The sequence below is a fragment of the Sminthopsis crassicaudata genome, chromosome 1 (genome assembly GCF_048593235.1).
Source record: "Sminthopsis crassicaudata isolate SCR6 chromosome 1, ASM4859323v1, whole genome shotgun sequence".
Lineage (NCBI taxonomy): Eukaryota > Metazoa > Chordata > Mammalia > Dasyuromorphia > Dasyuridae > Sminthopsis > Sminthopsis crassicaudata.
The window spans coordinates 138,141,623-138,153,319 of record NC_133617.1 but is presented as its reverse complement, the minus strand read 5'-3'; the positions used below and the strand labels follow the sequence as shown (position 1 = coordinate 138,153,319).

Below are 11,697 nucleotides of genomic sequence, written 5' to 3'. Positions count from 1 at the left end.
GAGATACTACTACACAACTCTCAAATTGGCTAAGATGACAGGAAAAAATAATGACAAATGTTGGAGGGGATGTGGAAAAACTGGGACACTGATACATTGTTGGTGGAGTTGTGAATAGATCCAACCATTCTGGAGAGCAATTTGGAACTATGCTCAAAAAGTTATCAAACTGTGCATATCCTTTGATCGATGAGTGTTACTACTGGGCTTATATCCCAAAGAGATATTAAAGAAGGGAAAGGGACCTGTATGTGCAAGAATGTTTGTGGCAGCCCTCTTTGTAGTGGCCAGAAACTGGAAACCGAATGCATGCCCATCAATTGCAGAATGGCTGAATAAATTGTAGTATATTGATATTATGGAATATTATTGCTCTGTAAGAAATGGCCAGCCAGATGAATACAGAGAGGCCTGGAGAGACTTACATGAACTGATGCTAAGAGAAATGAGCAGAACCAGGAGATACACGGCAACAAGACTATATGATGATCAAGTCTGATGGACATGGCTCTCTTCAGCAATAAGAGGATCCAAACCAGTTCCAAAAGTTCAATAATGAAGAGAAGCAGCTACACCCAGGGAGAGAACTATGGGAAATGAGTGTAGACCAAAACATAGCATTTCTCTCTTTCTGTTATTGTTTGCTTGCATTTTTGTATTCCTTCTCAGATTTTTCTACCTTCTTTCTAGATTCAAGCTTTCTTGCACAGCAAGATAACTATATAAATATGTATACATATATTGTATTTAACATATACTTTAACATTTAACATGTATTGGACTATCTGCCATCTAGGGGAAGGGGTAAGGGTAAGGAGGGGAAAAGTTGGAACAGAAGGTCAATGTTGAAAAACTACCCATGCATATGTTTTGTAAATAAAAAAACTATAATAAGAAAAAGAAAAAAGAAAAAAAGAAATTGCTAAGTTCTAAACAGAAATAAACATCTAACGTTGTCTAATAAAAATAATTCTTTTTAGTTAGTTTGCTTGTTTATTTTTTTCTAGTTTACCTTGTTTTATAAACAGTATTTTATTTTTTCCAATGACATATAAAGATAGTTTTCAACATTCATTTTTTTAAATTCTCTGTATCAATTTTATCCTTTAAATATTGAATTCTTTTTTAATTAATTTTATAATTATAACATTTTTTGACAGTACATATGCATAGGTAATTTTTTACAACATTATCCCTTGTACTCCCTTCTGTTCCGAATTTTCCCCTCCTTCCCTCCACTCCCTCCTCTAGATGGCAGGCATTCCCATACATGTTAAATATGTTATAGTATATCCTAGATACAATATATATGTGCAGAACCAAATTTTGTTCTTGTTGTTGTTGTTGCAAAGAATTGGATTTGGAAGGTAAAAATAACCTGGAGAGAAAAACAAAAAATGCTCTCAGTTTACACTCATTTCCCAGTGTTCCTTCTCTGGGTGTAGCTGATTCTGTCCATCATTGATCAATTGGAATTGGATTAGCTCTTCTCTATGTTGAAGATATCCACTTCCATCAGAATACATACTCATATAGTATTGTTGTTCAACATTCATTTTGAGAAAGTTTTGAGTTTCAAATTTTTTTTCTTTCTCTCCCCCTGCCCAAGACAACAAACAATCTGATGTAAGTTATACATATGCAATCATGAAAATATATTTGCACATTAGTCATGTTTTGAAAAGAAAAAACAGGAAAAAAAGTAAAAATCACACATAGAAAAAGTGAAAATATGCTTCAATCTTCATTCACATTCCATAGCTTTTTCTCTGGATATGGATAGCATCATGAGTCCTTTGGAATTGTTTTGGATCACTGTATTGCTGAGAGGAACTAACATTGCCCAATGTTATTGATGCTATATATAATGTTCTCCTGATTCTACTCATCTCACTCAAAACCAATTCATGTAACTGTTTCCAGGTTTTTCAGAAATCCACCTGTTCATCATTTCTTAGAGTACAATAATATTTCATTATATTTATATACCACAACTTGTTCAGACATTCCTCAATTGATAGGTATCTTCTTAATTTCCAATTTCTTGCCACCACAAAAAGAGCTGTTCCAAACATTTTTGCACATGTGGGTCCTTTGCCCTTTCTTATTATGTCTTTGGAACACAGATCTATCTAGTAGTATTATTTCTGGATTAAAGGTCAAAGCCCACTTCTTATATTCAATCACAATTCCTATGACACCAGTTATATAATGCACAAAACAATTGAAACTTGCCTTTTCTTTATTGTTTGATAATGATTGAAAGCTTACTATTAAGCCCAAGAAGCAAGGGAATGTGTTGTTGCAAAGTCATGTGGAAAAGAAAATATGTTAGGTGGCCTTGAGTGTATATATATGTGACAAAAGACACTTCTTCCCAGAAAGTGATTGTAAAGTTAATGGCTCCTTCAAGGTTGTGAATAAAAGGGGAGCTTATTAAAATGTAAATACAAAATCTTTAGAATCATAAAAGTTGTTATAGAATTTAGTGTTTGTATTAGGAAGGGATTCTGGTGAATTTTTGAGTAAGGAATATGTGTGTGTGTGTGTGTGTGTGTGTGTGTGTGTGTGTGTGTGTGTGTGTGTGTACATAGGGATCTAGATCTATCCTGCATGGAATTAAAGGTATACAGGTGGCCTGCTGTTTTTAAAATGAGTAGAGATATGAAAATGTGATTGGTACTTTCAGAGAATTAAAGAGAGTGAATCCAAGATAGTGACTCAAAATGCTAGGACTCAATATTTTGGTTAAAACAGGGGCAGTTGAGTGACACAGTAGATAGAGTAAAGGGTCTGGAGTCAGAAAAGCCTTAATTCAAATCCAGATTCAGACACTTATTATCTCTGTTACCCTGGGCAAGTCACTTAATCTTATTTGCCTCCATTTTCTTATCTGTAAAATGAGCTGGAAAAAGAAATGGCAAACCACTCCAATAACTTTGTTAAGAAAACTCCAGATGGGGTCACAAAGAGTTGGAAACAACTGAAATGACTAAACAACAACACTGATTAAAACAAAAAGGTAGACTCTAATCAGTGGAACAAATGGAATATACAATATGCTGAAATAAGCAAATACTATAATAACACAATATTTGGTAAACCTAAAGACCTCCATTACTGAAATAAGAACTTACCATTTGACAAAAACTGCTAGGGAAACTGAAAAGTAATTTAGCAGAAATTTAATATAGGCCATCATGTGCTAAGATAAACTTCAAATAGATACATGAGTTAAACATAAAAAGTGACATCATAAGCACATTGGAGGTACAAGGAAGAACTTATCTTCACATCAATAGAAGTCATGAAGTCTTCATGACTAAGCAAATTATAGGGTCACAGAAAATAAACCATATAAATTTTGTTACATGTAATTGAAAAGTTTTTATACAAACAAATATGAGGTTAAAAATAGAAGGGAAATAGGTAGCTGGGGCAAAAATCTTTGTAGTAAATTTCTCTGTTAAAGGCTTTATATCCAAGATATATATGGAATCAATTAAGATTCATAAACCTAAAAATCATTCCCTAATACTCAAAGGCAGTTTTCAAAGGAAGAAATCTAAGGAAAAAAAGATACTTTAAACCACTGATAATTAAAGAAATACAAATCAGAACAAAAAAAGAGATTCCATCTCATAACTATCACATTGGGAAAGAAAAAAAAAGAGATAAATGCAATGTTGGTAGAACTATGAATTAGTCCAACAATTCTAGAAAGCAATTTAAAAGTCTGCCCAAACTGTTGCTTTTGACCCACTATACTCTAAAGAGATCAGAGAAAGAGAAAAAGGGTCTGCATGAACAAAAATATTTATAGCATTTTTTAAATGTTAAGTTCATACACAATAAATTGTCACATAGGAACGTGATGAAATATTATTGTGCCATAACAAATGTCAAAATGAATAGTTTCTCTGAAACTGGGAAGATACAAAGTGAAGTGAGCAGAAGTAGGAGAATCAATTTTCAGAGTGACAATAATATAGAAAAACACAACCTCAATGTTGGCATAGAGATAGAACGCTAAGACAAGGTGAGAGAACAAGACCCAAAACCCCATGTCCAAAATGCAACAAGGGCTTCCATTGGGCATCAGAATGTAGATTGACTCAAGGAAATAAGAGGCTGGACCCAGCTCCAGGGCCACAGGCAAAAAACAGGTGGGGCATGATGGCAGTAGATGTTACACCTAGAGAGTCTTTAGAACTTCAGTACTCTGATATGATCAGTCAGCCATGAAGCAATCAGATGGGAGAAAGGGATTACAATTGGGGACAATACAGGCTTATATACAGACCGAAGGGCAGGGTCTAGTGCAAGCAGCTCCAATGCAATTGCCAGGTGATGGGGAGAGACCCAGAAAGTAGTGAATGGAAGGGACCAGATAGGTTAATTGCTTGGGGGAGAATGAAGAAGGAATCAGATGGGTGCCAACGAGCCATATTCGCCTTGTCTATTGGAGAGAGACAGAAAAGGAGAAAAAAATCTCAAAACAAAGGAGAAGATCTAAGAAATATCTGACACTGAAAGAGCATGGCTGATGAGACTGTTACAGAACTTCAGAACCAGCAGGAATCATTGGATTCCCTGACACATGAAGTAATGGACAATAGATTGGTTTTGGACTATTTCTAGGACTTATGGACATGTATAATTCTTCAGAAAGCTAGGAGAGCCCCAGGCAAGGAGACAGACTGCGAAGGAGACAATAAAGACTTTTGGACTTTATCCCTGACTATTCTTGTGATGATTATTCTGCTGAAACAAAGGCTGGTCCTAAGACCTCCAGAAAGCTAAACCAGAACATTATAGATCCCATATTTCTTCTGTACAATTTTGTCTTACCTTCTTTTTCTACTAATACATTTCTTCAATGGCATCTTTTATCCTAGTTTGTGTTCATAATTCCTTGTTTATAAAGTTCTATAGCCTCCTCATACTCACAATGTACCTTCCCACTACTCATAAGTCATGCTCATTTTTAATCCTCCAGAGGCTATTTTGTTACATGATTCATTAACATACAACACAATTTGTAGGATGCTGAGGTTAAAAAGAGAAGCCTTTGTTTTTGGGAAGAAGCTTGAGGTTATTAAAAGAACTTTACAGTTTCCCAATGGCAATATAGCATAGTCTTTTCTTCATGTTCAATTCTGGATTTACTACATTGTCTATTTATAGTGTGTAATTATCTTAAGATAATTATCTGTATCCTGCTATCTCATCTATTATTGTGCTTTTAATATGTTTTCTTTTCTTTGTTGATCTAATTGAACTGGTTTTGCAAAACCCTCATCTTCTCTCCTCTGAACTAAGGCAAAAGGAATTTGTCCATAGCCATTAGTTAGGGATGACAGTACCATCTCGGTTTCCTGAATGGCCAAGCAGAGCTGGCATGAATAAGAGGCATGTAATCTCAGGATGGGAGAACTTGAGGAAAGATATGATTGCTAATTCTCTCACACCTGTGATTTTCCCTCGCATACATTCCCTAGAGTTCTGGATTTGTCTTTATTATATGCACCCATAAAAGGAGTTTGTTTGTTGTTGTTGTTGTTGTTGTTTAGCAAGTAAGAAAATGTAAGTGTAATTTTAATTAATATAATCATCATAATAGGGGAAGGAGACAGAAGAACTATTTTCCTATTTTGTGGGTATGACTAATATTAACCATTGATCCAGTGCTTCGATTGCCAGCTCTGCTACTTACTATGTGGGTGCAGTTGGTCAAGTCATTTTACTCCTTTAGGGTTTATTTACTTGATCAATAAAATGAGGGAGTTAAACAACTGGGCTACTTTGATGTCTCTTCTAGCCTTAATCCTATGAAGGTCCATGATTACACATTTATATCCTAATAGCAGAGTTATCCAAAATCTGAACAGGTAACTTTTAGAGCCCTTTAAGTGAAAATTGGTTGATCACTTTTCAAGAATATTTGAAAGGAAGTTTTTGCTTAGATAGTGATTGGATGAGATGACCTCTTCATGATTCTATAATTTTCTTTACTGGCTGATATAAAAAATAAATTTAGGGGTTTACTTTACAAATGGACTTATTATAGAGGTTCTTTCAGTAGGTTCATACACTCACAGTTTTTAGAAGTAAAATGGACCTTAGAAATTACTTAGTCTAACAATGCCTTCCCCCAAAAATAGATTTGTCCACTTTTCAGAAATGCATTCGTGCAAGATTTGTCAATTTATAGAGATACTCACAGTGGATAGAAAACCATGCTGAAGTCAGGAGGACCTGAGTTCAAATGTGACCTCATATACTTAACACTTCCTAGTTGTGTGACCCTGGGCAAGTCACTTAACCCTAATTATCTCAGGAAAAAAAAAATAGAGATACTAGCACCAAGAGGCCCAGGATCTACAGCACAGATATTATTAGGTCAAGGGTTGGTAGTAAGTGAACAATAGTTTGGGTGTTTGATATTTATTGAAGTATGATTATCTCACTCTTTCTCACTCACAGCTTGATGGCAATGGATAACTATACTGAAGTTGATTATTGAAAGAAATGGTTATTAATAGACAATGATTTAGGGAGATCCAATTTCCCCATTTTCTATAGTCCTCATTTCAAAGTTCAGTCTCTTGAAGGAAACTGAATTAACTCTCTTTAATCCTTCCTTACATGGAATTTAATGTCATTGTGTTCTACTCAGACACAAGTGGAGATAAATATTTTTATTAGATTGCCTCTAGTTGGGGATAATTTAGAAATAAATGACATAATCAAAGAACATTAGAATAGGTCCAGCTCTTCATTGTAATATTCATTCTCTCATTAATCATTAATCAATCAGAGTTGATTACTACCCTCAGAAACACCCCTTCCAAAGGCAGATAAGCTATGATCCCACTGCCATGATGGTCCTTGACAGTAATGAGTGGTATGACTTCTTTTATGCTACTTTATTAATAAAATGACTAATTACCCAGAAATTATGTCTCTTGAACTTTTTAGATAGCATACTATTTTGCTCTCCCCAGTGAGTCATTATAACTCTGTTAGGATTGTTCAATTGGGATTCTAGTTCAATAATAATGGAGAGTTGTAGCAATGTTTTCATTTTTTGTTACTAAATTATTATCCATATCCCATTGTCTAATAGTGGGTCTATCCTCATGGCTCTTGCCTTGGCATTCTTTTCTTATTTTGTGATCTAATTAGCTCTCATAGGTTCAATAATAATTTCTATGCAAATAGCTCCCAGTTATATATATATCCAGCCCTAGTCTCTCTCCCTCTTGAGATCTGGTTGCATATTCCCAATTTTCCTACTGGATAATTTCTCCTCAATATCCTGTAGACATCCCAAACTCAATAATTCTAAAGCAAAACTCATTAACTTTCCTCCAAACCCTGCTCCAACAAACTTCTCCATTTATGCAAAAAAAAAAAAATGTTCCTTCCAGTTATTCTTGTCCATAGCTTTTGATTCCTGCTTGATTCCTCATGCCCCCTTGCTCTCCTTATCCCACCAGTTGTCTCACAGATTCTACCTTCACATTTCTCATGTCTCCTCCTCTCTTCTCTCTAGAGTTCAGATTCTCATCATCATTCTTTGACTGGACTATTCCAATAGCCTCTCAATTATTCTCCATGCCTCAAGCCACTCTTCTCTCAAATCCATCCAATATACATCTATCCAGGGAATAATCCTAAAGCCTAGGTCTGGCCATGTCACTCCTCGGCACAAAATATTTTGATAGCTTCCTGTTTCCTCTAAGATCAAATACAAATTTCTCAGTAACCTTGCTCCAGTCTACTTTTCCAAACTAATTTGTATTATTCCCCTTCACAACTTCTTTGGTTTATCCAAACAAGTCTATTAGTTATTCCTAGTAAATGACATTTCATCTGTTCTCTATTCATTTGCACAAGCTTTTTCCTATGGCTGGAATATATTCACTTTCTCTTAGAATCCCTAGTTTATTTCTTTTATTTTCCCTAAGCAATTAATTGTTAATTTGCCATTTCATCAGTTGATTTAAAAATGCTAAATGATAAAAAGCTATATTCCTAAAGAAAAATTTTGTCTATACCCTCAAAATAGTTAAATTTAATTCAATTAATGGTTGGCTTTTAAAACAACATTCTGCAGTACCAGGATGAAAAGGAAACAGGAAAAAAAATACACTTCTTTTTTTTTTTTTAATTTAGAATTTTTTTTTCATAGTATATATGCATGAGTAATTTTTAAAATAATATTATCCCTTGTATTCATTTTTCCAAATTATCCTCCCCTCCCTCCATTCCCTCCCCCCGATGACAGGCAATCCCATACATTTTACATGTGTTACAATAAAACCTAGAAACAATATATGTGTGTAAATACCAAAAAAATACACTTCTTAAGAATGGTAAAAGTATTCAATAAATTTTAAAGTTTTCAAAGTAAGGTAAAATTCAAGTTTTTCAATCATATTGTGAAAACCTAATGTTTTGGTTTGTTTTTTGAGTCTTGATCAATGTAATTTTTTCAGCTTTGTTGATCAACTTCTTTGTCTCCTGTTTGATTCCACCAGGCTTATTAAATATAGCTATCTGATCTACTAAAATCTTCTGCCAATATATCTGTTCATGGTCACCAAAGAGGATCTCAAATTTCCAATTATATTTCTTTTAAAATTTTTTTTATGTGCTTTGATCACTGCTTGAGCATCCTCTGGAGTTTTAAAGCTAGGATGGAACTCTGTAACTCTTTCTAACATATCACCATAAACAATTTCAGGTATCATTGACAAGGTTGCCTGGAGGTGTTTTGGATTTATCAAGGGCTTCATGCTAATGATCTTCACAATCAATCTACTCAGAAACTGGGATCCCACTATGTTGACCTCCTCAGGAGGCTGACAGAATCCATTATTTGCATTTTTTTTTATTCCAAGATCTATGTCCATCTGTTCTAAATTCTTAGGCTTTATTTAGGATTTTTTTTTTAATAAAAAAGAAGACATACTAACTTTCTCCAGAGCCAAATACTCTTTTTTCAATCCCATACATTCACTCTTGAGTACTCTGAATAGTTTGACTTACGACCCATTTTGTCTCTTTATGTTTCTTCTTCTTCTTTCTTATTGATCTGTCTTCTGTATCTCCAGCATCTTTCTCCTCTTCACTAGACTTCTAAGGCCTTATAAGCCTTTGCCATTTCAGCTTTTGAATGTTCTTTAACATTTCTTCTATCAAAGCGTTTTTCTTAACTTTTAAACTTGATATCAATAATGTATCTATATCTCCAGAATCATTTCTCTTCCTTTTTCCTCCTTTGGCTTCTTAAAGTAAAACCAACACTTCTGATCCTTCCTTTTTTCCTCTTCTTACAAGTAGCCTTTGGATATCTGAACTACCTACTTCTGAGACTTCCAGTGTTGTCCTATGCCTTTTAAGCTTATTTAAGTATTTTAAATGTTCAATAGTGGTGTTTGCAATTGTTTCCTTGGAACAACTTTTTTTTTTTTTTTATTTATGCTGCCTGAATTTTAAAATTTAAATTTTAATGTTTTAAATAAAATTTTATTTTATTTTTATATAATGAACTTTACAAATTCCAATGCATTGTATAAATGTTAGTTATTGCTATCATTTTCTTTTCCATTTTTTGGATAGAGTTCAGTCCCTACCCTGCTATTGCTTCTATTATATTTGATATCCTTCAGACTACTGTTCAAAAAAATAAAATTATTGCCTTAAAAATTACTAATATGTAACTTCATTTTCTTAAAATTAAAACATTTTTGGGATTACTTCAAAACTGGGTAGTATGACATGAATCTCATCTTTTTACCGCATGAATTTAATTTCTTCTCAATGTTATGTCCAAGTGACTGTGGGCAATGGTAAAAATGTTCCAGATTCAGTGCAGTGTATGTTTTGGATTCTCAAGGATATTTGGAGATTAAGTTCTCTGTTGTTCATAAAGGAGAATGATTCTAGAATATGATTCTTGCTATATGACTCTTTGTTTATATTCAATAGATGCTAAATGTTCACCCCTTTATTGTATGATCTTCCTCAACCAATACATTTGGTCTGCTTAAAGATAGCTCTTTAATAATTTCTGATGGGAATGATCTGATCTTGAATCACCATTATGATTTCCTCTATAGCTACAAATAAATAAATCATTGACACCTCTTTTTGGGCAGTGAGCAAGAAAGGCTTCAAATATAGGAAATACACACATATACACATATATACACAACCATATGTAATATACTGCAAATTAATTGCAATTAATTTCTTTTTTGAGTCTTGGTAAATCTGATTTTTTTCAGTTTTGTTTTCTTTGACCTTCTTTTCCTTGCACGTTCCACTTTTTATAATAAGTACTCACTCCCTCATTTATTTTTATCAGGGTACAAAATTCATTATAGGGAGTAAATAAACAAGGATTAAAGAGAGTGGGGAAACATTAGGAGGTAATGATATCTATTTCTATGTAACAATGACAAAGGGAAGTGAGAGTGGAGAGAGGATAAACTTCATCATATGCCCCAGCATAGCAAACAGAATACTACTTCTTAAGTGAATCAGACAAGACTCCAATGCTTATAATTAGATTCATCCTAGGATAGCAGAATCCTTCCTTACCATCGTTTCATCACTAATACATTTCTGTTCTATCTCTTTCTCCTCTCCTAGGAGAGCAAAAAATCCCAGGCTTTCCTTGTCTTATAAGGCATGATTCAGACCCTCATTCCATATGAAAAAAAACCTATATTTTTGTCAACAATACCTTTGCTGATAAGGAGCAACATCCCCACTGAATGAGATGGATCTCTCAAGACAGTTGTGAAAATTGAGTAAGGCTTCATCTCCTTCAGAGTTGGAATAGGCCTGAAGGTTACTCAAGGACTCACCTAAGTCCCCTTCCTGCTAAACTCCCATGACATCATTTTCTTCCCACTTAGATCAAATATGAGCATCTATGTACTTATTGGCCAAGTTCAAGTTCTTGGGTAGTTCCTGTGTTTAGAATGTAAGGCTCTCAGCCAATGAGGATGATAGTCAGTAATGGGAGGTGTTTGCTTTAAGGACTATTTAAAGTGTAAAACTTATCCCAGAAGGTGCCTCCTCTTTTCCACTGCTTGCTCTATGGGAGGGACGCCCAATTCTCACGAGAATATACAATAAACTTTAGCTTTGTGCCCAGAGATATCTCTAGCTTTTTATTAAATGGTGACTCCCTCACCATTCTGAGCCACACAGTTTTGGGAGCTTGTCCAGGATCATGTGACTTGTTGAGTAGGTGAGCTCCTGGGTGCTAGTGGGATGGTGCCCTGCCCTCATTTAGGCAGCCCGCCAGCGTCCAGGGGCTTCTCCTTACTCCCCAAGGTAAAGTGGGCCACAAGTGGAGAAACTCAGGCAAAGCAAAAGGGAGAGACTCCAGGGAAAAAATTCTGACCAGCTCAGTGTGAGGACAGAGCAGTCAAGCAGTTTCCTGCACAACAACCCAGATAAGCCCCTGTGAACCCCTTGAGTCGAGTTACAGATTCTGGAGGGGGCTCTGGACAGGATATAGGCCAGGCCTTCTTGGGTGATTGGGGTCACTTGGAGACAATTGCCATGTTTGGGCATTTTGGAATTTAGATTCCATCCAAATTCAATGAATGTAGCCCAGTCCCAGCCATCCCTCATGGAGAAAAATGATCAGAAAATATAGGCAGATAGTCC

At 34.9% G+C, this 11,697-nt stretch overlaps 1 pseudogene; it reads right to left on the bottom strand.

The window, feature by feature from the left end:
* Positions 1–8,436: 8,436 nt before the first annotated feature.
* LOC141549356 (la-related protein 7 pseudogene) lies at positions 8,437–11,313 on the bottom strand (annotated as a pseudogene).
* Between the last annotated feature and the right edge of the window lie 384 nt (positions 11,314–11,697).